The 25,101-nt window shown below is 43.0% G+C and overlaps 1 protein-coding gene across 3 annotated transcripts in view; it reads left to right on the top strand.

Moving 5' to 3' along the window:
- Nucleotides 1–25,101, top strand: part of osp (myosin phosphatase Rho interacting protein outspread) — a 495,008-nt gene that overhangs the window by 374,314 nt on the left and 95,593 nt on the right. The gene's annotated exons all lie outside the window — the stretch shown is intronic.

The raw sequence follows: 25,101 nt of genomic DNA, 5'->3' as shown, positions 1-25,101 counted from the left end.
GTTCGATTTTTTTGGACATTGCACGGTAGCAAGTCTTATTAATTCGTTTGCAAAATAAATAAAACCGTCATAATTTTATCACGGCATTGTGTTTCGTTTGTCTTGCAAGCGTATTCCGCCGTAATCGTTTGGATGTTTTCGTGACTCCGAAATATTTTTTCTTCGGATTCTACAAGCTCTTTAAGCGACGATCGCGCGTCGGTAGTGCGGTGAAGTAAGTGGACGAGACTTGTATGTCGGGACGCTCGGTCCCGCTCGGCGTTATTATCGTCACAATCTCTGTCAGAATGTGCGAGTATACATGTCATCATAATTGTCTCGCGAGCAGAACGAATTCTATATTGAGATCGGTCCTAACGATAATCGGTAACTATGAGGAATGATCCCTCGGCTACGACTCCATTACAGAAATTAATCGCTCCGCCGGAGCGGCGAAGGAGGGGGGGGGTGCAAATCGTTTCAGTAATCAGTAATTACGGAGAGATGCAGCCGCAGCTCCGTCCTCTCTTTTACGAGGCCTTCGTGCCCCTCTCTTTCTCTTTCTCTCTTCCCCTTTCTCTCCCCCTCCCCCCTCTCTCTCTCCTTCTGCCTCTCTCTCTCTCTCTCTCTCTCTCTCTCTCTCTCTCTCTTTCTCCTGTGCCGCTTCGTGTACCAAGGCGTTCGCTCTCCCTTCCGTTCTTCCTTGGAGAGAATACGCGTGTAGATCAGTACCTCCCAACCTTTTTGCACGCGAGATTTTCTCGCGGGTGGTCCTTCGGAAGCGCGTCTCGACACGTGACCCGCCACTTCGGATTACGCGCGATGCGCAGGATTTTTTATTGCATCGCGTTAGGTCCCGCAATTTTTCGCTCGCGCGGACGTGAATCGCTCGTCACTCGTACTTCGTCGAGAAATTAACGGTTCATCCGCCAAGTTCATCCGCCAAGTGTTGTTTCCTCAAGAGCTGACACATTGGTAAATGGGTATTTGATAGTCGTGACTATCCAATTGCATAATAAAATAATCACAATCAGGACAATTATTTTTGTAGCAAGGTTTGCTATAGTTGGTTGATGATAACACCCAAAAAAAATATTCTGTTTGTAAAGTGATTTTTCCCATTGTTTTATATTCTAAGCGAAGCCCTTTATAGCAAAAAAGGATTGCTCTTTCGATAAAGCGATTAAAATGTACCATTCATCTAAAATTTATTAGACATTATTCCAACTGTTTTCCTTTTATTTCAAGACGATTTCTTCTTATATCAATTAATTTTCCTCTTATATCAGGAGGAACATTTATCGGCGTTTTTTCTCTTCCATCTATTGACACAGAAGCATTCTCTTTGTGCATATGACGATCGTCTCCACATTTATTTTATGGGCAATGTCTAGACTAGAGCAAAGGAAAATAGAAGAGATCGTTATTCAGTTTGTGTTGTTTTTTCCGGTTATTTCGTCATGAACAAAGTTTGAGAATTTTTAGAGAAAATCAACTTAAAAACATACTGGCCCATATTTTAGTGTAAGTACATACATATATCCATTTATTGTATTGCGTTGCATACAACTACATTAAATGCCATTTACAGTACTTGAAATTACAAATTTATGTTTTTTCCTACTTTTTCAGGAGAAAGTCAACAAAATTAACTAGAATCTTTTCCGGACAGTTTTATAATAATTATTTTTCTTCCTTTTCCCTATAAAGAAATCTCTGATGAGAAGGAACGTATAATTGTAATAAAAGAGGAGGAGTAAAGTACAGTAAGTATAAATAATAATCCTCTTAAAAAGAGATTATATAATCTGTGTGTAAGAGGAAATTTACATCAAAATCAATAAGATTTGCATTATACATGTAACATATAATTCCTCTAACTTTAAGAATAATGCGTTTATAATATCTTCCTCTTAATTTTAGAGGAATCTTCTTGAGGCCATATATAAGAATAAAATTCTCTAAAATTTAGATGATTTCGCTTGTTCTGAAATTACTATTTCTTGGGGTGAACAACTTTCTACACATATTCCGATACTGTTGCTTTTTTGTTAGAACAACAGTAGTTGATACAGAAAGTGACTTAGTGAACTTAATCTGTCTTGTCTCTCATTACGCGCGACCTTTGAATAAATTGTCGAAAACGGTAGATCGTCCGAATACTTCGAAGTCGCGCGATATTTTGTTTCCAATTTCACACAATTTTTCAAGTGAAAAGATGCGCACGTAATCGCGAGCGGTCGAAGAATCGAAGTCGAAGGGAAAGAGAGGATTGGTTGCGTAAGAAGAAGAAAACAATTGTTGGGAGACACTAGCCTAGATCCGTTCGCACGTTCGACTCGCGTGCTAAAATTAATCGACGGCGATATCCTAACGACACTTTAACGACGCCTTAAGCTCGCCCTGTTTCCGAACTACGCGCGTTCCCGAGAGGAGGAGGGATATTTATTGCTCACTAATAGTCTGCCGCTGAAAAAATGTCGCGAGTCGCGATTATTGCGGGACGTGAGATTTGCATACCGCTTCGTGCTCCGGCGCAACGCCGATTCATAGGTGGGAATTTTGCAAGTGGAATGGAGATAAATCGGCTGGCTAATGGGTCGATAGTTCGTTACGAGGACATAATCGCGCGTCGCGACATTGAAATTAATCGAAGCCTGGCAAAAACGAGATCGAGCGACGAAGCGACGGCGCGAGACGGCGCACGAGAGAGAGTGAAGAGATGAAAAAGGGGCGAGCGAGGAAGGCAAGCCAGCGGAAGGACGGGGAGAGGGGGAGGGTGGAGAGGATATCGGTTAAGAAAAAACGCGAAATGAAATTAACGAAGATCACGAGAAGGGCGGGAGGGAAGGGGGCCGACAAGGAAAAGGGAACGTAACGAAGTTAAATGAAGTTGCGAGTTCAATTTAAATGTTAAATAGCTCCCGATTTTCCATTCGCTCGCCCCCATGCCCGCGCTCCATCCTTAATTCTCGCCGTGACGCGAGATATTCGTCAAACTCTTTCGCGAACGACAGAGTTGGAACGAAAGAGTTGCAATGTCCGTTCAGATGCCGGAAAAATGTGACGCTTCAAGTTCGGCTATTTTAAGGGAATAGATGAAGCGCGAGCTCACAGCCGCCCGCGCCGAGTCCGGATCCTAGTTTAAACCAAAACAGGCGTGTTTGCAGTGCAGATCTAGCGATAATCTGCGACTTGGCGTCCCGGCGTTGCGCGAATCGATCGTGTTCTCTCTCTCTCTCTCTCTCTCTCTCTCTCTCTCTCTCTCTCTCTCTCTCTCTCTCTCTCTCTCTCTCTCTCTCTCTCTCTCTCTCTCTCTCTCTGTCTGTCTGTCTGTCTCTGTCTCTCCTTTTGTCTCGTTTATGTGTCGCGTGTGTGCTCCGACGAATTCAACGACGAGAGATCGCCGCCGCTTGATCGAACGTGCGATCAATTTATCGTCGCCTCTGCGATCCGTTCAATCCAGCGAGCCAAGGTTGCGCCCGCCGCTCGTCCACGTCAGCGGACGCTAACGATTATTAGCACGCAAGATGAGGCTCCGCGCGTCCTGCCGCCGTGGAAGAATTTTTTGTCCCAGCCCCGAGCTCTTTCCGCTCGGAAACGCGATCAACCTCGCCCTTCACAATCCAGCTCAATGTACGCTAATTGGTGCGTTCGCCGCGTCGCGATATTTTACTGTCCGGCGTTTAATATCTCGTTTGCCGGCCATTCAGCTGTGGCCGCACAGTGGCATCCGGATCGCTCGCGATCGCTTGAAAATCGCGCTCTTAGCGGCTACGAGAGTCGCGCGCGAGTGACGTTCCTCCTCACGAGACGCTTTATTATCCGTCGCGCGCCGCTCGCGATATCGCCGAGAAATTCACCTTTTTTTGCGGGACCGTCATTCATCCACACGTTGCATTGGATAGAGTCGGAGATGATATAATACGGGGAAAAGGAATCACTCACGATTATGTCACGTTCTGAGATTCGTGTTCTTTTCCATTCTGCTCTGACATATCTCTTTCTTCCTTCTCATTACCTGAGGTTTATCTATTTTCTTGGATTTTTCCTCTTATTTTTCGGACTTTTCATTTTTATCGCTTTATCGTTCGTGTTATTAGGAGGTTGAATTATAATTCTTATCTTATTTCGTCAATTATTTATCTTCATCTTAAAGAAACGGTTAAATTTACATCAATCAAAATCTTTCCCATCGTTAGCTGTGACTTTTCCTCATCTTTCTGGCAACATAGCGATTCCGCGACGATAGAACGATTAGTCTTTCGAAGCGATCTAATCAGACACCTATTTTTGCACATCCTCGTAATTATTGAAGTGTGTGTGAATCTACTAAAACGTGTTGCATCAATCGGAATGGATGATAATCAGATGGTGCTAGGTCTGAAGAATACGCTGGGTGCGGAAGAAGTTCCCATTCGAGCCCTAACAATGTTTGTTTAATAATTGAAGCAACATGTGGACGAGCATTATCGTGCAAAAAAACAAATACAGAGCATTAACTTTGTGACCGTGAATGTCTCGTTTTAGTGTCGATATTGATAGTTGTCCTGGATCAACCCATGACTTTTTTCGCTTTGGATTATCAAGACAAACCTATTTCTCATCTCCAATTATAATTCTCCACGAAACACTTTGTTTTTGTCTGGCAAGCAAAAACATGGCGATATTCAAACGATTTGCAATGGCACTTCCACTAAATTCATGTGGAATCCGTTTGAATGTTTTCCCACGGCGTGTACGCGTTTAGAAATTGTTGATTCGAAATCGACGTTGTTCAGCCAATTGTTTTCCGTTTGAGCGGTGTTTTCATTCAATAATGCTTGCAATTCAGAATCTTCGAAGATCTATTTTGGTTGACCAGTACGTTCTTTGTCACTCAAATCGAAATCCATTTTTAAATTGTTGAAACCAAAATTTACAGTTGAAATACAATGGAGCTTGATCACCATAAGTTGTAACAAGCATTTCATGGTCTTCAGTTGCCGATATTTTCAAATCAAACAAAAAAAGTAATTACAATAATATCGAAAATGCAATTTTGTACGATCCATTTTAGACGGATATAAACAATAAAACTATGAGCAACAATAGCGCGCAAACTGTTATATATCATAGAGAAATGTTAAATCTTTCAGTATTGCCAGATTTCAACATTCGTACTAGCCATTAACTTGTTACTAAAGCCATCCATTGCTAGGGACCAGAACTAATTCAACCTTCTAATATTATTTAATACGGAGAAAAGGAATCACTCACGATTATGTCATATTCTGAGATTCGTTTTCTTTTCCATTTTGCTCTGACATTTTTTCTTCCATTTCAACAGCTGAGATTTATCTACTCTCTTGGATTTTTCTTCTTATTGTTGGAACGTTTTTCATTTTTATCGCTTTGCTGTCCGTATTATTTCGGAGATGATGCAATTCCGTTTGCCCAGTGAATAATGGATTTGGAGCGATCCATTTCGGTAAGAGCGATGAGAGCTTCTTTACATGCCAATTTCTCTTGCGTTAAATCTCTCGGACAGGCTTTCTTGCAGAAACGACTCGGTGGAATATTTCAATTTCGGCCGCGGGACGATTCGTTCTTGCGACCGAAGCCCCACACCCGCCGCTACGTCGATTATTTCCGTTGCGAGTTCGCTCGTTCGTTCTGCGAGCGCGCATCAATCTTTGCACGCGATCTTTTCCTTATTATTTAATTTACCGCTAATTAAACGTTGCTCAAGCGGGAAATGGAAGGCGCGCTGCCGCTTGAAAATAAATACATTTACTCACTGCGGTGTGAGGAAGGTCCTCCTCCTTCCTCACTCCTCCTCTTCTTCCTTCTTCCGATCGCCGGCCTCTCCCGCGTGTTCGTGTTAACCCTTTAATTGATCGCCCGAGGCGAGCTCTCCAGTCCCCCTCCTCTCTCCCCTCAGCCGCGAAAAAGCCACGATTCCACTCCTGTTTTCTTTTTTACGATGTACGTCAGTAGTAATCCCACGTCGCTATACGTCGAATGAATTTTCATCCTCGCGCGGGCGCACACTGCACGATTCGGAGCAGCGGTAGTTTCTAATTAAATCCAAATTACGGTAATTTCCGCGCAATTACGCGCTCGCGTTTTAGGAAGCCCCGTTTCGCTGGTATGCCTCGGAAGCGCGGCATTCGTGTATTCACGTCTGCGTTTTTCAGCCGCGAGTCTTGCAGACTTGCCGTAAACGTGTCTAAATGTATGACGTATGCTAATTCGACATCGTCGAATTTGCGACCGATGTCGAGCAGCGATTGAATGAAGAAATCTTACCCGTTGGATCGAGAGACTTTCCGAAAAATTTCTGACCGGTATTCATAGTCGAATGTTGCATTCAACGTTCGACTGTGTTTACCGTCGACAAGAATAAAACGATCCTTGCTGTGTGTGTGTGTGTGTGTGTGTGTGTTCGAAGATGGAACGTACGAAATGGACGACTTCGAAAAGGCGACCTTAAATGTAAAAATCTTAAGTATAAAATCGAAAAGTCATCGAAAAGCTCCGTTCGAAGGAACGGAGACGTCGATTATCCTTCCTGTATCAGCCGAGTTAGGTGTGGACACGACGAAATTTCGACGCGTGCGACAACAATTTCCGCGGAAGTCAGCGACATTTCCGCTGACTCTCCGTTGCGCGCTCGCAATTTCCCGACGTCGTCACGCCGCGTGGTCGTGGACACGGTCCATGGAATTCGTTGGAGGTACAGGCAACGCGTCGCTTTTGCGCTTCCACCGTTTCGCACGTTTCGCACGTTTCGCACGTTTCTTCCAGTGTGTGTCGCTTTATCTCCTCCACGCTCACGACACGCATCGTCAGCTCTTCCGTGCGAGGCGCAAGCGATACGATGCGATAGAGAACGCGGCGACGACATTTCGAGCCGACGCACTCTCTTCTTTTCTCCCTCTCTCTCTCTCTCTCTCTCTCTCTCTCTCTCTCTCTCTCTCTCTCTCTCTCTCTCTCTCTCTCTCACTCCTTCTCCTGCAATGTTTTGGACGGTATTAGATTTGTTGATTTGTTGAAGGTATTAAGAGTGCGATTTACTTTTGAGGATTTCTTTTTCTTAAAAAGTGATTTACTCAAACAAGATAATGAACGAATTTCCCACATATTCTACAACTTTTTCCCAACTTCCTAGCAAGAGATGGATTCCGCGACGATGAAAAGATTCTTCTTTGCAGTTGATCCAATTTTCAACAAATTTTCGCACTTGTTCGAAGTTGTGAAAGTGTGTATCCTCTAGAGCATGTTGCATCGACTGCAATAAGTGATAATCGGATGGAACAATGTCTGAAGAATACGCGAGGTGCGGTAAGACTTGCCATTTCAGCTCTAATAGCGATTGCTTCACTGATAATGCAACATGAAGTCGAGTATCGTCGTGAAGAAGAACATTTTACGTTTACTCGCAATTGGTGATCGTTTTTGGTCTAATGATCGTTTCAATTTCAATGTATAATTGTTGTCCATAACGATCAATTTCATTTGGATTTAACAGTTCATAGTACACAACACCTTCTTGATCCCGAATGCACAGCAATACAGTTTTGAATCGTGAATATCGCGCCTCGAAGTGGATGTTGCTGGTTAGCCTGGATCAACTCATGATTTTCTTTGTTTGGGATTATCGAGATAGATCCATTTTTCATACCCAGTAACAATTCGATACAAAAAACTGTTCATTTTTGTCTGGCGACCAACGAAATACAAATGTTCAACCGGTTCGCAATGGCATTTTCCGATAATTGATGTGGAATCTGTCTTTATTCTTTCTGAATCTTTTCTACATCATGTAAACTTTTAATATTAACTGATGTACGATTAACATTTAATGCTCTGGCAAGTTCTCAACTGTGCTGGATTTTTGTCCAATGATACTTGCGAATCTGCATTTTTAAGCTTTTTTGGATGTCCTGAGCGATCTTTGTCATTAACATTGAAGTCAACATTTTTGAATCGTCTAAATCAATATTTACATATCTTAATTGATGGAGCAACATCACCATAAGTTCTATCAGAATTCTATGACCTTCAGCCACTGTTTTCTTCTGATTAAAAAACATTAGCAACGCATGTCGAAAATGCTGTTTAGGAAGCTTAATTTTTAAGATGATGTTGACACGGTTTTTACTGCGTCTGTTATTAATAAATCATTAAATATCGGATTAATATTAAAGCATTAAGGAAGAATAGCTGTGATTGGAATGTCTTCGATAATACTGACATTAGTGCCTCTTGCAAAACTCTCAAAATGAATCACTCCTAATATTATTAACATTAACCGTTGATTACATCCCTCTGATTTATCGTTCTCTGATTATTACTTTCCTACCTCATATTGCTCTCTTATTTATACATCCTCCATTATCACTCAAGGTTTGTCGGTATACTTTTTTTTAACGACCTGTATATATTATAAACATTAAATGTAAATTTGCAACATGATGAAGAACTGATCGTGTTGCCTCTTACCACATGTTTAAGATATAAAATTGTGTATTTTGTATTAATTAATTGTTGAGCGCTTGACATTACATACCCCAAGGTATATATAACAAATAGTGCTGTCTCTCTTGCTTTCCTTTTCTTCTCTCTCTAATAAAGATCTGTTTCATACTCGTTGTTTTTAATTTGTTACATAATCTTATATTTTTTCTCTTTTTAAAAATATTTTTGTATTCAATAATATGTATTTTTCCTCTTGCTGTAACGTTCTTAGAGGGTAAACTCTAGAGTGATAATAAACGCATCTATCTATCTATATATCTATGTTTATCTATTCATCTATCTATCTATCTATCCATCCACGTATCGATCCATCTATCTATTTATCTATCTCTTTCTCTTTCCCTTGAGGGAAGACAAAGGCGCGACTTCGCGTCCGTAAACGCGCGGCCTTAAAGAACGGCGCGCGAATAAACCTGGACGAGCGCTTTCGCTCTCGCGGGACTGAACGACTGGAAGTCGACTGGAAGAAGGGTTTCCGGTTGGCTAAGTACGACAGCTGAGCGGCTTAAGTCAACCAGCGATCTTCGGCCGACGTTGCAAAGTTGCGTTTTGCGATCGGCGGTGAAGTCACTTAGCAGGGAGGACGGCGAGTCGCGGGCGCGCATGCGGCGGAGTGACAGGGTCCGTTGGACCGGAAAATTCTTCAGCAACGAGCACCGTGCAATGTAGAGTAGGCACATCGCGCGCTGAAGAAACACGAAGATCGCGAGCGCATCTCTCGCGCGAACTGTTACGCTCGCTCGCTCGCGATCGCCGATCTAGACACGTCCGCGAGATCCTACTTTGGACATCGTCGCTATTGTGAAATCGCACGCTTGTTCATCTGCAGGCTGCTCGATAAAATTCAATCGTTTCTTTGTTCGTGGAAGCGATAAACGCGTGAACGTGTTTTGGAATTGTCGCGACTTTCCGTTTTCGAGAACGTTCATCGAAAAATCCCGCCAAATAGAAATCACTGTTCGTGTTTATCGAGATGTTCCTCGTCACTTCTTCTTCGTCTCTTTTTATCCTTCGATATTTGGTGCTTCACCTCTGTGACTAAAGTATATGGGAATAATTTGACACCATTCCTGCTACTTTGGTGTTAAACAACTCGTTGCTGCTGGTCGAATGTACAAAAACAATCTCTACTACATTTTTTGCCTAGAGCACGTTTTGCGACTCTTTTTCCACCGTTTCTCTCGCGATCGATCGACATCAACGAAACACGTGACAAACTTGCCGCCATGTCTCAACTTGCCGCGATCGCAGCGACGTTCACTGTCGACCGGCCGAGTTGCGGAATCCCTGCGGTGCGATTCTTCGGGCGCGAGGTTGTTCGCGGAAAAGTTTTGCGTGCGTTCGAATCACTGGAGTGGAATCGTCATTCGCGCTCGTTCCTCCCGGCGAGCAAGAAAATAAAATCGCCAAGGAAGCGGATCCTCTCGGTGTGTCGACTCCTCCGCTCGGGCTGCGCCTTGACGTAGGAACGAAGCCCCTTCGCTTCCAGATCTCCCTCGGCTTTCTTCTCTTTTTCTTCTTCTTCCTCCTCCTCTTCTTCTTCTTCTTCTTCTTCTTCTTCTTCTTCTTCTTCGTCGTCGTCGTCGTCGTCGTCGTCGTCGTCATCGTCTTCTTCTTCTTCTTCTTCTTCTCCTTCTTCTTCTTCTTCTTCTTCTTCTTCTTCTTCTTCCTCTTCTTCCTCTTCTTCTTCTTCTTACCGCGCCGTTGCTGTTGTTGCTCGCTTCAGCGACAGGATAAGTAAGGGTAACTACGTCTCAATAGCCTCCATCGTGGTAAACCGAGGAGCGCGACTCCTAATATGGAATTGCTCCCAACAACCACCGCCACCGCCACCACCGCCAGCATCAGCATCTCAACATCAGCACCACCGAAGCGAACGAGAGGGACGGCAAGACGGAGGGAAAGAGCGAGCGAGCGGTGGCGGTGACGGCCAGCAAGAGGAAGCCGTGCCGAGCGAAGGGAGACACACGAAGGATGGGGAAAGAGTACTGTAAATTATTATTGCCGCTAGTTTCTTGCCCGGAGAACTTGCGCTGGGTAGTCTGCCTACTGCCACGCCGTACGCGTTACTGCGCTACTTATCTTCGTACCTACCCGCGGCAAAAGTTTTCTTCCTCCTCCTGCTCTTCTTCTTCATCCGCCGCCGCCGCCACCGCCGCCACCTTCTCGAGTCTACCTTCTTCTCCTGCAGCTCTTCTTCGTCGCCTTCATCATCTTCTTCTTCTTCTTCTTCTTCTTCTTCTTCTTCTTCTTCTTCTTCTTCTTCTCTTCTTCTTCTTCGTTGTCGTCGTCGTCTTTCGCCTCGAGTTCGCTCCTCTTCTTCGCTGTTCTTTCGTCGCTGTCCGCGACCGGCGATCGCGCGTTGACTACGTTCTTCCTGGCTGCGATCGTTCCGGTATATGTTGAAAGAGAGAGAGAGAAAGAGAGAGAGAGAGAGAGAGAGAGAGAGAGAGAGAGAGAGGAGTAAAAAAACGAACGGCCGGTTGCGTTCGCGGGCTTTTTTACACGGATCGAGCGCGACTCGTGGCCCCGTCTGTGCGCCTGCGTACACACATACATGCACACACATATACACCTGTATCGGTATCATCGCCGCGATTAGTTAGCCAAAATCAGCGATCGACGGAAGAAAACATTTTCGATTGATTCACCTTCCGTGAGAATACGTGAGGACGGAGGTCTCACGTGCGCGAGGAATTTGTCCGGGGAAAATCTCACAGAGACGGCATCCTTCGCAGACATCGTTGACTTACGTAACGACTTACGTGCGCTCGTTATTTGCACAGTTATCGTAACGATGTCAAGTACGGTTTTTACGACGAGCAAAGACGAGCCCGCGACTAGCCGGCGTCTTCGTATTTGCTCCCGCGGCGAATATGCCCGGACTCGTCCCCCAGCAGTGGCTCATCGAGCGCCGCTCGTCGTCGTCATCGTCGTCGGAACTATTGTTCTCATGCCACGGCGAGAAAGTCTAAGTCTGGTCTGTCTGTCTGTCTGTCCGAGGGACGGCCGAGGAATCTTGTAACATTCGGTTATAGTCATTAATCTTCGTGGCCGGAGGAGAATGGATCTGTCCGATTCGTCGCCTAATCGGAACGCCACGACGCGACGTCCCCGCCGTTGATATACAAACGATATCCGGGATTTATCGACGTCGATCGAAGGTCGCCGTCGCCGGATCACCAGCGGCGAGGTGAAGGCATGTTTAACTATGGGCTATGCCGGGGTTACGACATCTCCGCGACAACGATCGTTCTTACGAGAGAGCGTCGATGCACGATCGAGCACGGATTCGCGACGCGACGTGACGCGTCGCTCAACAGGTGACGCGTCGCCCGACCATGAAGACGCTCGGTGATGAAATCCGGCCTAGGTGAGACACTAAAATTCACCCGGGGAAATAAGGTAAACGTTCCAATGGCCGGATACGTTCCAGTATCCGACCACTTTGAAAAAAAATATTTACTATTTATTTTAACAATAATAAATTAAAGTATTAAATATATAGTATAAGAAAACTCCAATATTTGACGATTAGTTGGAAAAACTATACCCAATTTAATACTTTTGTATTAGGTGTACAAATAAGTTTCAAAGCGTTTTTAAGACAATGCAAAACATATTTGAGAGAAAAGAGTAATACGTTTATTAATCAAAATATGCGCCGTCATTATCTCTGTCACCTTCTGCCATCGATCAGGCAGCTGACGGATTCCAGCAATAAAGAAGTATTCGTCGTGCGACACGATGAAGTCGTCAAGCCATTTTTGCAGTTCGTCAAATGTCCGGAAGTGAATTGAAGACAGAGCATTTTGCATGGATCGGAACAAGTGATAGTCCGAAGGGGCTATGTCGGGACTATTCGCTGGGTGCTCCAAAACTTCCCAGTCAAGCGTTAATAACGTTTCCTTGACCGATTTCGTAACATGTGGTCTGGCGTTATCATGGAGCAATTTAACGGGGCGCAGTCCTTTGCCAGTAAATGGGCGTTTTCGACTGATTTCCTCGTTCAATCGCAGCAATTGTTGCTTGTAGCGATCAGCAGTAATCCCCAACAGTTTCACCCGGTTGCAAGAAATCATAATACAGCACACCCTTGATATCCCACCAGATGCATAACAAAACTTTCTTCGAGTGAAGTATTTGCGCTTCGGTGTTGATGTCGTTGCTTGACCGGGATGCAGTACTGATTTTCGATACAGTATTCTCCCTAAGAACGGAACATATCGATGCACATGCTTTTGCAGCACTTTTCCCTTGGTGAAATTCGTAACGAATGCAGTGACGAATAAATGCTTTGTCGCTTGCCATCTTTCACCTACCAACGTTTATCTTTCACCTAAGAACGTTTGAATGTTGAGCCAACTTCTGCGTCGTTTTTGTTACTTTGGACCGGTTACAGTCACGTGACAAAACCACGGGAGAATTTCTGATTTGTAAACCAGCAGTATACGTCACGCAAAAAATGCTTTAAAACACTTATTTGTACACCTAATATTAAAATAAAAACTAATTAATCAAGTATGCATCTACGGTTTGACAAAATAATGGTCAATCGTTAATAAATTCATTAAGAGGTAACATCTATATTTACATTATTTCCCGTTAGCACTATACTAATTTTCTAATTGCGGTCAGACATTGGGACAAATTATATTCGAACATAACGAAATTGGGAAATTGGGAAACATAACGTAATCTATTTCAACTGTCCGGTCACTGGTACATTAATGCGCCTCATTACTTGTGTAAATATTTCATTAACTCTTAGCGCTCCGTTGGCTCCGGTACGGAGACATCGCTCATTTGTTCAGTAACTCCGGTGGCTCCGCTGCGGAGCCAAATGTTTTTAACATGATTACGCTTAAGATGCTATGTCATCGTCGGAGTTGGCAATTGTTATCTGTAGTTAAAACATGCTAAGTCTGTAATATTGAGGTTAAATTATTTTACGACTTAAATTATTTTATGGTTAAAAACATGGAGACGAATGAATGTTATGATGAAAATTTAGAGCTGAGTGATAGTGAAGACGTATTTGATTTTCAAGTGTTATTATTATTATTATTTTATTATTATTTTCAAGTATTATTTTCAAGAAAAGGATGGCAGACGTCAAACCAGTGAATACTGTGACACTTGCCCAAGTAAACCCAGAATGCATACGGGGGGTTGTTTCCAAAGATATCACACGATGGTGAATTATAAAATTTAAAATTTATGTTTCATTTGCAAGAGGAATATGCATATTTATAAAATAAATAAAATCAAAAACATTCACAAGCACGTGTAATTCTTTCCACACAAAATAAGACTTCTTCTCAGACGCTCCGCTGCAAAAAAAAAAAAACTATTCTTAATATTATATATTGTATTTTTTGTGACGACCTACGCTTAAACGTCCGGTTACTGGAACATTTACCTTACAAACTTTTCTTTGCGATATGCTCTGTGCTGCCGTTCGTTTCGGTAAACGCTTTCGTAAAGCGCGTTTAGCGGGCCTCCGAGGTATTCCACCGCTGGTTCGTCGAGAGCTTAATTACCAGGGTTGCGCAGTAACTTGTTGCTAAGTTGAAAAGTTGTTCATTTCTAATTTCGCTCAGTTAATATTTAACTTAAGCTACTTTTTTATGCATTAACCTTTTTATGCATTAGCCTTTAACGTTTTATACATTAACTCTGTCTGTCGCGTGTCGCGATAAATAATATTCATCTTCTCTGAACATTCTCCGCGATCAGAAGGCTAATAGCCTCGGACTGGACGTTGATTTTTTTAATTGTACATACGTTAATTATCATCAGGATTATTTAATAACCGGTTGCTCAGATGAATGTTACGTTAAAAAGTTAATAACTTCTCTAGCTTGACTTTGTTAAGTTTAAACGTGTTAACTTTAAACTTAAACTAGTTATTTTCAAAGACATTAACTTGTTAACTTTTTTTCTAAGTTCGATCAGTTCGATCGGTTGAAATAATTCATCAACATTAAAGTTGTGTGAAAGTGATCCACAATAGTTATTAAGGAGTTGGTTAAACAGTATTAGTGAAATCAGTGTGCGTGTAATGCGGCGGGATTCTCTCTGCAAACAAAGTCTCATTCAAAATGACTCGAAACTGTTGATGATCTCTTGAGAAAGACGAACGGTTCATGATGGTAGAATTGTACAGCTTGTTAGTATCATGCATCGTTTGCTATTACCAAAAGATTATCAACAAATTCGGACTATTTGGCATAAGATCTGGTCTACAGAGCTCGTCTTCCCTTCCAAAGATATCACACGATTGATTATAAATTTAAATTATGTTTCATTTGCAAGGAATATGCATATTTATAAAATAAATAAAATCAAAAACATTCACAAGCACGTGTAATTCTTTCCACACAAAATAAGACTTCTTCTTCTCAGACGCTCCGCTGCAAAAAAAAAAAAACTATTCTTAATATTATATATTGTATTTTTTGTGACGACCTACGCTTAAACGTCCGGTTACTGGAACATTTACCTTACAAACTTTGTTTGTAAGGTAAATGTTCCAGTAACCGGACCTTTGTTAATTAAACAATGTTAGCGAATAAATACGCTTCTCGCGTATTTATTCGCTAACATTGTTTAATTAATTCCTTAATAACTATTCTGTAATTCGTAAAATGGATTTTCCTGTTCAATTCGATTCGCTCTACCTGCACACGCGCGTTTTGCCTTTCATTGTTTTTAATTGTTCTTAATTTTTGCGTTTTTAAACACGCTCGTGTTTTTAAACACTAATCTCTCTGTTACAACTCTCTCTCTCTCTCTCTCTCTCTCTCTCTCTATTATACTTTTTTAAATAATGTATTTTATTAAAAAAAATATATATTATTTCTTTTATAAATTTTTTTATAAAATATCTACCTCTTTATTATTCACCTAAATTTAATGTACAATTAAAAGGTTAATTGTGTGAAAAGCATATAGCTTAGCATAATTAACTTTTAACTTTAACAAGTTAAATTTTTTGACTTAACTTTTAATCGAGTTAGTTAAGTAACTTGTAACGTAAACTTAGTTAATTCATGAGCCCTTATCTTTGAAATTAACTTATTTGAAAAAGATTAACTCACCTAATCCTTCCTGATACAGGAATTACAGATATCATCACGATGTTTTTAACTTCTGTCTGTTATATCGTTAGATGATATTGTTTCTTCGCGTGTAAATGAAAGCATCAGGCTGATTCGTTCGCGGCTAGACTCTTATTGGCCGCTAGTTCGCTCTTATTTGTCGATTGTTTGCTTAAAGTATATACACCGAGAAAATTTTACTTCATTTTAACTAATGGAATTTGGAGTGTAACGTTGTGTGTCAAATTAAGGTAATTTCAGCATGTTAAATCTTACTGTCATTATTATTATCTTACTTTACGTCAGTTATATATTTATTTTATATTAGTATTATCTTACATATCAGTTATATTTATTTCATAACATTTCTATTATATGCCGCTTCTCTTCTCGTCAAGGGAATAAAAAGAGAGAAGAAGAACGATTTATCGGGCGCTCTAAGATTTCCTCAAGCGCCTGCATCGAATACAAATTGACAGCGTGTACGACAGTACACGCAACGATCGTCGTAATTGTCGTACGTTGATCATCGGTGACGAAGGAAAGAGGGAAAAGGCCCGATGAATCTTGCGGAACTCGCGGACACTCGGCGGATCTCAGACGGAGGCGCTGCGTCCGTATTTATACGCGCCGCCGGATGAAATATCATCGTCCCTCTCTAGATCGTGTAAAATCTGCGCTTTGTCACTCGGCGCCGGTCACTTTATCCCCGGCCGGTTTCACGAACCGGTTGTCATAATTTCGTTCGCGTCGTCGCGGCTGGAATTTTCGCGTGGCGCGCGCGCGCGCGCACGGCCCTGACACGTAGCCCAGGGGGAGGCGTTTTCGCGAACCGCCAGGTGGTGGCTGAGTCACACGCAGACTCCGGAAAAGATAGTTGGAACGGCAATTACGTTAATCGATCGGGACTGGGGCGCCGGGGGAGGGGGGAGGACCCGCCGTTCTCACCGGCGCGGCGCGCGGGCGGCGCACGGTGGCGGCGGTGATAATTTTTCGCTGCCGCTCGCGGCAACAGTACACCGCGGAATTCCGCGTGTTACGGTAGCGCCTGCGCAGAATGTCGTTCACCTTATCGCTATTTAATCGAGATATCGCCGGCGATATTGTGTTTACTTGCGTCTGGCGCGCCGGGGAAAGGCGATTGTGATCGGGGAAACGCGTGCGTGCGCGTTAGGCGTCGAGAACAGGTCGTATTTCGCCTTGCGAGAGATCGCATTGCGATAAAACTATTATACGCGCAAACGTCGAGCGATCCTGTCGTCCCGAGGAAGGGGTATGTTCCTGCGTCAATTTCGTCCCCCGTTCCCTCGTGTCGCTCGTCAATTTGCCGGAGATCGTTTCAGCGCGTCGCGGCCGTCCGGCTCAAGCTGAGAAGCGCAATTTGCCTCGCTGTGTGAAGAAAGAGGAGGGAATTGAAGGGAGGGGAGAGGAATTTTTTACCGCTTCATCGTTTAAAATTTAATATGACTTTATTCTTGAGGAGCCACGAGGCGCCAGGCGATGCTCACGAAATAGAAGCCAGGACTATTTTTCGTTTCTGTTCGTTCGACATAAGCTGAAGAATGTATGTATGTATCACGCCGGTGACAGCCGACGTGTTAACTAGCGAATTTATCTCCTCATCGGATGGAGATGTGTCGTGGGAGAGAAGCGAGGCCGCTTGTTGACACATCGTTCGCTCGTTCGCCCGTTCCGGAAGCAATTTTTATTTCGGAGAATGCCACAGAGAGCTGTACGTGACTCGGGACGCCTTCTCGAGACATGTCGTCGTTCATCCTGTCACTGATTTTGACATTTTCGAGGAGTGTATCTCTCGGAGAGGTTACGTTCGGTGAAGCGCGTCCCTGGACGCGTCGTTTGGTCGTCACCGATTTAGCCAATTTTATCATCATATCGAGAGACGTTGAAGGAGAGAAGAAGGCCGCTCGAGAGAAACGAGCACGTTGCTCGCTCATCCGCTCCGGAGTTTGACATCAATTTCGGAGAATCGCACGAGGTATGCGAGTTCGCCTTCTCTCGGGACGACATGTCGCTCATCCTTCGCGCTTTCATTGACATTCTCGAGGAGTACGTCATCGGGGAAGCTAAAGTTCCTCCGCGCGGCCATAAGTCTGGAACGTTGTTAACCCCGACGGTCGTATTTAGCTAATCTTCATTATCCCGCTTATGTAACTTCACCTAGCTTCATTGTGTTTCGCCATCGGCATCTACTCCCACTGATATGCCTTACGCCCACTTATCTGCCCGTTTTGCCGTTATCGCCTTTCACCTTCTCCTCCGCGGTCGTCGCGCACGCTTCATCAATCCCCGCTCGTTTTCGCGTCTCGCTGGAATGAGTGACAGAGCGAGGCGGAGGGCAGGGAAAGAGATGAAAATCCGTTAAATGGCGATACGTTTATACAGGCTGTTGAAAAAAAGGTATCAGGACTTTAAGGGTAGACGGTACTCACAAAATGGAGGAGAAAAGTTGTGATAAATGTGGGTCGAAAAGTTAATATTATTGGAGTTATGAGCAATTATTTATTTTAATTAAAGTAAGTGACTTACTTCTGGTTCTGGTGAACGTACATGAAACGCTACATGAATCTCTGCCATTTCTTGATCAGAATAACACTTATTGTACTGCGGAAATTTTGCGATAGCTCTCTCCGCAGCTACTCATTGTTCACGATATGCGACTAACAATTGTTTGGTAAGAAGCATATGTATAAAGAAAAAATATGCTTGTTTACATTCCGCGCAAAAGCCAAGGGATACTTCGTTTAGGGATACCTTTAAAGCATCTGTTGTCACAACAAATGAATGTGTGCTGTTTAATAATTGCACGGGAAATAAATCAAACAATTACCGCAACAATATCATTTTTTGTTATTTGTAATTTTAAATTTTAAATATACATTGCTTGGGATGCAAATCATGTATAGAGAATTTCTGCAAAGCACACACACACACACAGAATCATTACTTTGTTAACCCTTTTCTGCCAATGTTTGATTGGATGTAATAATGGAGTTATATTTGAATTATCTGATAATTATGATACGCGTTAGTGTAGCATTGCATGTGTGTTTTCATCAAGTATTTTACATATTTTGCTATATATTATATGTTGGTGAAGAAAAATTAATACAACTGAGTTGCTTATACATAATTTCTAACCTTTATTCATATTCTGCATTGCCAACATATAAAAAATTTATGATTTGTTTGATTGACATAACAATACCGTTTGTTCCCATTATAAAATTGTTGGTTAGAGCAACGAATCATTTGTTACGACAACGAAGTCCATTTGCTGTCCCGCATTAATAAACTATTTGTTACAATTACTGGTATTTTGTTAACCCAAAACTTTTTTCTCAATGATGGCTCTTTCTTCATCGATAAATAACATAAATAAATTATACCTCAGGGATTACAAAAGTACCAAAAGCGAGAAAGTCATTTGCTTTAATTGAAATAAATAATTTTTCATAACTCCGTCAATATTAATTTCTCGATTTACATTTATTAGGAATTTCTTCCTCTATCTCGCGAGTATCATCTACTCTTGAAATCTTGAATCCTTTTTTTCTAAAACACCTTGTACAATCACTTGCGTTTTTCTTTATTTTCCTGTATCGCTGACAGCCGTCTCGGGCAACGGTGATGTCGCAAACACGAAGATGTTAGCAATGTCACTTAGCGTTTCGCTACGCGCACTTCGCGCGATACGTTTGCCGTGTCAACTCGCGCGAGCTGTGATTAAAGGCGATATTTCGCCGGGCGCGTCCTGATCAAGATGAAATAATTATACGCGCCGGGAAAGACGAGAGAGTTGACATTATAAGTGCCGCCGCGATATTAATTTCGCGCTACGCGGTATTAATCTTGAGGGAGGAAATCGTGCCGAGTGTGCTTAGCCGATAGAGAGATCAGGACGGTGGCCCAATCGCGCAGATACAAAGTATCCCCGTCGCTCGTAATTACCTCCAACAGCTAATAACGATGTTCGCGAGCAGATTCGTATCATTGCGAAATGTATGTACCTCTGCGATGTCAGTGATTTCGCGCGGGAAAAAGTTTTAACGCTCTCGGCTCTCGGCTGGAGAAAGAGAGAGAGAGAGAAAGAGAGAGAGGGAGAGAGAGAGAGAGAGAGAGGGAGAGAGAGAGGGAGGGAGAGAGAGAGAGAGAGAGAGAGAGAGAGAGAGAGAGAGAGAGAGAGAGAGAGAGAGAGAGAGAGAGGATAGAAGAAAGAAAGAAGCACGAATGGCAGCGGCGTGTCTCTCAGGTAAGAAGGTCGTTGCGTCGCGATAAAGCCGGATAATAATTGTCCATTATTGTTCAATTCCCTCAAGCACAAGACGGGGGCGAGGCGTCGTTGCTCTCCGCGACATTCGCGCGTCGCAGCATTCGCCGGATGCTACTCGTGTCTGAGTTATCGTTTCGGTTCGGTTCCAACGACGTCGTCATGTCCACGGTGCACGAAATAGCCGGCGGCTCGTAAATTCGCCGGAACGACGCGAATCGGCTGACGATCGGCCGGCAGCAGCCGGCAGCGGCGCGCGTTTTCGTCGCGGATCTCTCGTCGCCCGTCACTCGCGCGAACGCCACTCATCGGTGCCGGCCGAGCAGCGAGCGAGAGAGAGAGAAGGAAAGAGGAAAAACACACCTGCAACGAGAGAGGACTCCTCCGCGCCGGGTCGTGACACGGAGCAGTCCCCCGTTTTCACCATTACGCAATCGAGAGGATGATCGTTACCGTCCTTCTTCTGCTGGTAGCGCGGCGTCTTCTCTTCCTGGCCGACCCCGGCCGCGCGCGGAGGCTCGCAAAGCCGCAAATGTCGTGCGAATCGCGCCGCTCGTTTCCATGCCGCGATTCTTATGTGCCGCCGCAATTACGTCACTACGCGGCCGCGTAGTCTGGCAATCCAGATCGAACGTTTTCGAGACCTGCCGCATTGAGTCGCCGTTGTGGTTTCTTTTTCCGGTGCCTTTTTCGGCGGAAATTTCGCGAACGCGCGCACCGACCGATTCTCTCGGCGAGACTCGGTGGCGCACGTCGTGCCCCAACGCGACCGCTCGTACTTCCCGTCACACATCACTGCGACATCACTGCAATCGAGATTCGGGGATTTTATTCTTTGACTTTTTCCGATTTATCCACGAATGGACGGCTGATTAGAATGACTGATTAGCTTACGTTGATCTATATATTTGTGATGATGATCGAAAATTATTAAGGTAAAAGTATTAATGTTATTTATAACTAAAGTGTTATTTATAACTAAATTTTATGAGTTTAGTTACTGATGCAACTTCCTTCGATGATACACATGCTTGCGAGCACCAATGAGCAAACTGAGAAATAACTGATGTTAAGATTAATTTTATAAGTATTTTTATGAATAAGACTACTTAATAGTATTGTATTATCAATATTAGTTTAAAAAGTAAGTAGATAGTCTAGTGCTTTAAACGTGTATATTTTAATCAGCTCTCATCATAACTTTTATGATAACCTCTATTATACAGAGTCTTTCAAACTACCTGTCCGTCCCTTTTAAAATGAAGGGAAATGGTTTTTAGTAAAAATCTCAAAAATTTTCACGAAGAAATCGGGTACGCTCTACCTAATAGTGATATTTTCAACTTCCGGTACTGATTGAAAATTGGCTATGAAAACACAAGAAAATAATCATCGAGGAAAAGAAAAAACCAAGCAGAAAAGAAGAAATTATTAAAGGAAAAAAAAAAGAGATTTAATAAAAGGTAAAAGGCGCAAAATAAATTAAGAAATTTAATTTAAAAAAGTCCATAATTTAAAATAAGATATGTAATTATTATCTTGTATAAGATACATAATTTATAAAATATTTGTAAACGAAACAATGATTAACATAGGATGGTTTCAAATAGCCCATAAAAATAAAACTCATCAAAGCTGAAAATTTTATTTGTATAATAATTATAATAATATCCGGGTCAACAGAGTTTAGCAATTAACAATTGTTCGGGTACATTCGTGCTCTTTAAAGTTTTGATTATTTTTGAATTAATTTTGAAACTTTACATCTTTTATTTCCTAGTAATAAATTGTAATACTTCAGCTCTCAATTAATTGTATATTTAGATCATTAAATTTCACATATGTTTATGAAATTAAATGATCGCAGCATTGCACCGTTGTCCCAAGTGTCTGGCTGTTGGGTTATTTATCACACTATTGTTATTTTTCACATAATTAACAGGACCGACAGGGCAGACAGCGACTAGATGAGAGAAAATGATGAATTTTTTTCAGAACGATTCGATATTTTCTCGGAAAGAGCCTCATATGGATTCCATCGTGCGTCGTCGTGCGTGATTAAAGCATGCGTACGCCGCGAGGGGTATAATTCGGTATGATTCGGGTATGATTAACTCGATTACAATGAAATGCCTCGCGCATTTGCGAAAGCCTATATTAGGCCCGCGATAAAAATTACCGGCCTAATACGTACGCACTTTCTAATAGCGCGCGAGGGTGTTTGTGTGTAAATCGGCACATTGGGCCGATCGCACGAATGACAAGTGAGGATAGGGTTAAATGTGAACGGAATTATCCCCTTCGGCCTTGGTGCGCCGCGCCGCGCCGCCGGTGCGATTAGGAAGAGCGCGCGAAGGAGCCGTGTAAGGTGAAGATCGCTTGTCATTAAGATTGATGATGTCTCGCGCAATTTGAGAGATTCGAAAAAAAAGCTACGTGCTCGCTCGTGCGCACGCACGCATACACACACACACACACACGCGCACGCGCGGTGTAACGTCTGAATATCCTGGCGCGTCGCAATTACAGAAGGTGCGCGAAGGAAACCTGCTCCTCTAAATCGCGTATGAAATTTAATTAATTAATTTCTTTCTTTGTGTCTCTTGCTTTTTTATTTATGATGGACGAGCGAGCGCGTTTCACTCACGTGGCTGATCCTGCGCCGCATACGGAGCTTCCATAAAGTTTCCTAACACTCGCTGAATCGAAACTCGCCGGTCTTTCTTTTAGTCATTCCCACACTGGCTGGGAAATGCGTGGCTTAGTGGTATGCGTGGCTATAATTGCACGGTGAAATAATTATAGCCGGGAAAATGTGTATGTACATTTTTGTAATATTACATATTTGAAACAGCAACTGTTGCTTTAATTATGTTAGCGATAACAATCTTCCATACTCATATTATCAGTGTTTTTTTTTTCTTATTTGAGCAAAAAGAAATGCAGTTAGTATCGAGAATGACCACATTAATCATTTTAACGATATTAATTTTTAAAGGCTACTATGAGTGAAACTTCACCCCATGCGAATTTTGTTTCGAGCTTATTAAATATTAAATTATCCATTGCGAACAATAACTTTTCTGCTTTTCATCTATTTTTTATCAAATATTCATTAATAATAAAACATTTAATTATACTTGTTTGACTTTTTTTATTTCTAAAATAAAAAATATACCGGGATGAATTTTCACCTATAATAGCATGGACGTGATTTTCTTTGATGATAATTTTTAAGGATTAACCATATTTTTCTCTTAATGTGTGTATATATATATATGTGTGTGTGTGTGTGTGTGTGTGTGTGTGTGTGTATGTATGTGTGTTATTGTACAGTGGAATAATTATAATCAGCAAAACTATATCGTTTATTAATCAGTAATGTTGAATTTTTCGTCTCGTGAGAGATCATTTTTATTTTTTTTAAAACAAAAGATCACTCGTAACCTATAAAACGCATGTATAGTCTAAAAGCTGAAAGGTTTTAACGTGTAATTAAAGGAAAAAAATTCATTGTATTTAGTTAAATTTTTTTAATGCTTGTCTTGATTTGAAATGCTTGATTGATTTCAACACGGGCGAGAAGATGTATTTTCATGCAATTATGCTTTTTTATTTTCGCAAAGGTAAAAATACCCTACAAACAGCAAAAAAGATTTCTGATATGCATGGTGACGATGCTGTAAATGAAAGAATGGTGCAAAGGTTCAGGAAGTTCGTTCAAGTCTCCGGTCTACTTGAAAATATACCACACGAGAAATTGCTGAAATGTTAGGAGTATCTAAATCCAGCATTGAGTACCATTTGCATCAACTCGGTATGGTTTTCAGATATGATGTTTGAGTTCCGCACAATTGCTTGTTCCGACATTACTTTTCGGCCAAGCCAATAATATGTCACAATATGTCTGGCTGTCGAGATGACAAATTATCCGAATGTAATGAAATTATAAAGTGCACATACGCATCCATACACGATGCGAACGACTGAGAAAGGGACCGGTGACTTTTGACTCGATAAATGTTAAGACTCGATCGCAGCTAACAATACATATGTCGTCCAGTGCGAAGTCGAGAGAGTCGTACCCTCCCGCTCGCTCAGCGAGCGCCTTTCTATTTGCCTTCGAATTAATGATTTTCCGATTGACGTGGCGTAAAATTTTGTTCGTCTGTCCGCGGAATTATCGAAAGGTGAGATCTCGGCCGCTTTGCACGCATATTTTGTTCCCCTTGCGTGGCGACCTTTCAGCAGAAACCGCCAAGTCGCGGGGGGAAAAACACACACGCTGCGCCTTTTTCGCCACCCTCGCGAGGAAAAAGCCGTCGCGATGGGTGCGCCCGCGTCGCGTCGCGCGAGATCTCTCGCGGTCGCGTTTGATCCGCGCGCGCGGCGCGTAAATCGCGAGACGGCGAAGTAACTCGGCGAATCGAAGCCAGCTCCGACTTCGCGATCGTTTTCTCTCGAGGCTCCCTGTCCCTCTCTTCCTCGCTCTTCGAACAAAGTCGGGAATGTGAGGCGAAAGAACGAAAAAACGAAAGCGGACAAGTGAGCAGCAAGCAGATGAGAAAGACGGGAGAAAAGGAGCGAGAGAGAGAGAGAGAGAGAGAGAGAGAGAGAGAGAGAGAGAGAGAGAGAGAGAGAGAGAGAGAGAGAGAGAGAAGGGTCAGCGGCGGCGGCGGGAGAGGAGGGGAAGAGAAGGCTCGTGGAGCAGAAGACGAGCCCGGGGCGAGGGAGAGGGAAGGCATGACAACGGCGCTGCACTTAGCATAACAATATTTACTACTAGAAGAAGCTTAAGGAAGAGCGAGAGAGGGGGATGAGGGGAGAAAGAGAGAAAGAGAGACTTGAATATTCTATGCGGTGGCCTCGCCCAGGCCTTGCACAACCACTCACGCGAGTCCTGGTCTCAGAGTCCCGGGCTGTATAATTATGCAAGGGGATGGGACGGCGCGCTAGCCGCACGCTTATGTGTGCGTGAGCGCGCGCGCTTACACGCGTGTTGTGTAGCTGAGGCCTCAACTGGTCGGAAAGAATGCGCAGGACCGAGATTGAAGCTAATACGCGCGCGCGCGCGCACCCTCAGGATAACGCCGATGATTTTCACCTTCGACTGTGTCCGTCGTAATACCGGAGCCGTTGATCGCGTGGCACATCGCGCTTTGGTAATTACGCGAGTACACGTCGCGTTTCCCGACTGCCAAGTCGTCG

The sequence above is a fragment of the Harpegnathos saltator genome, unplaced genomic scaffold (assembly GCF_003227715.2).
Source record: "Harpegnathos saltator strain DR-91 unplaced genomic scaffold, Hsal_v8.6 scaffold138, whole genome shotgun sequence".
NCBI lineage: Eukaryota > Metazoa > Arthropoda > Insecta > Hymenoptera > Formicidae > Harpegnathos > Harpegnathos saltator.
The sequence above is the reverse complement of the archived record's forward strand: the minus strand, read 5'-3'. Positions and strand labels throughout refer to the sequence as shown.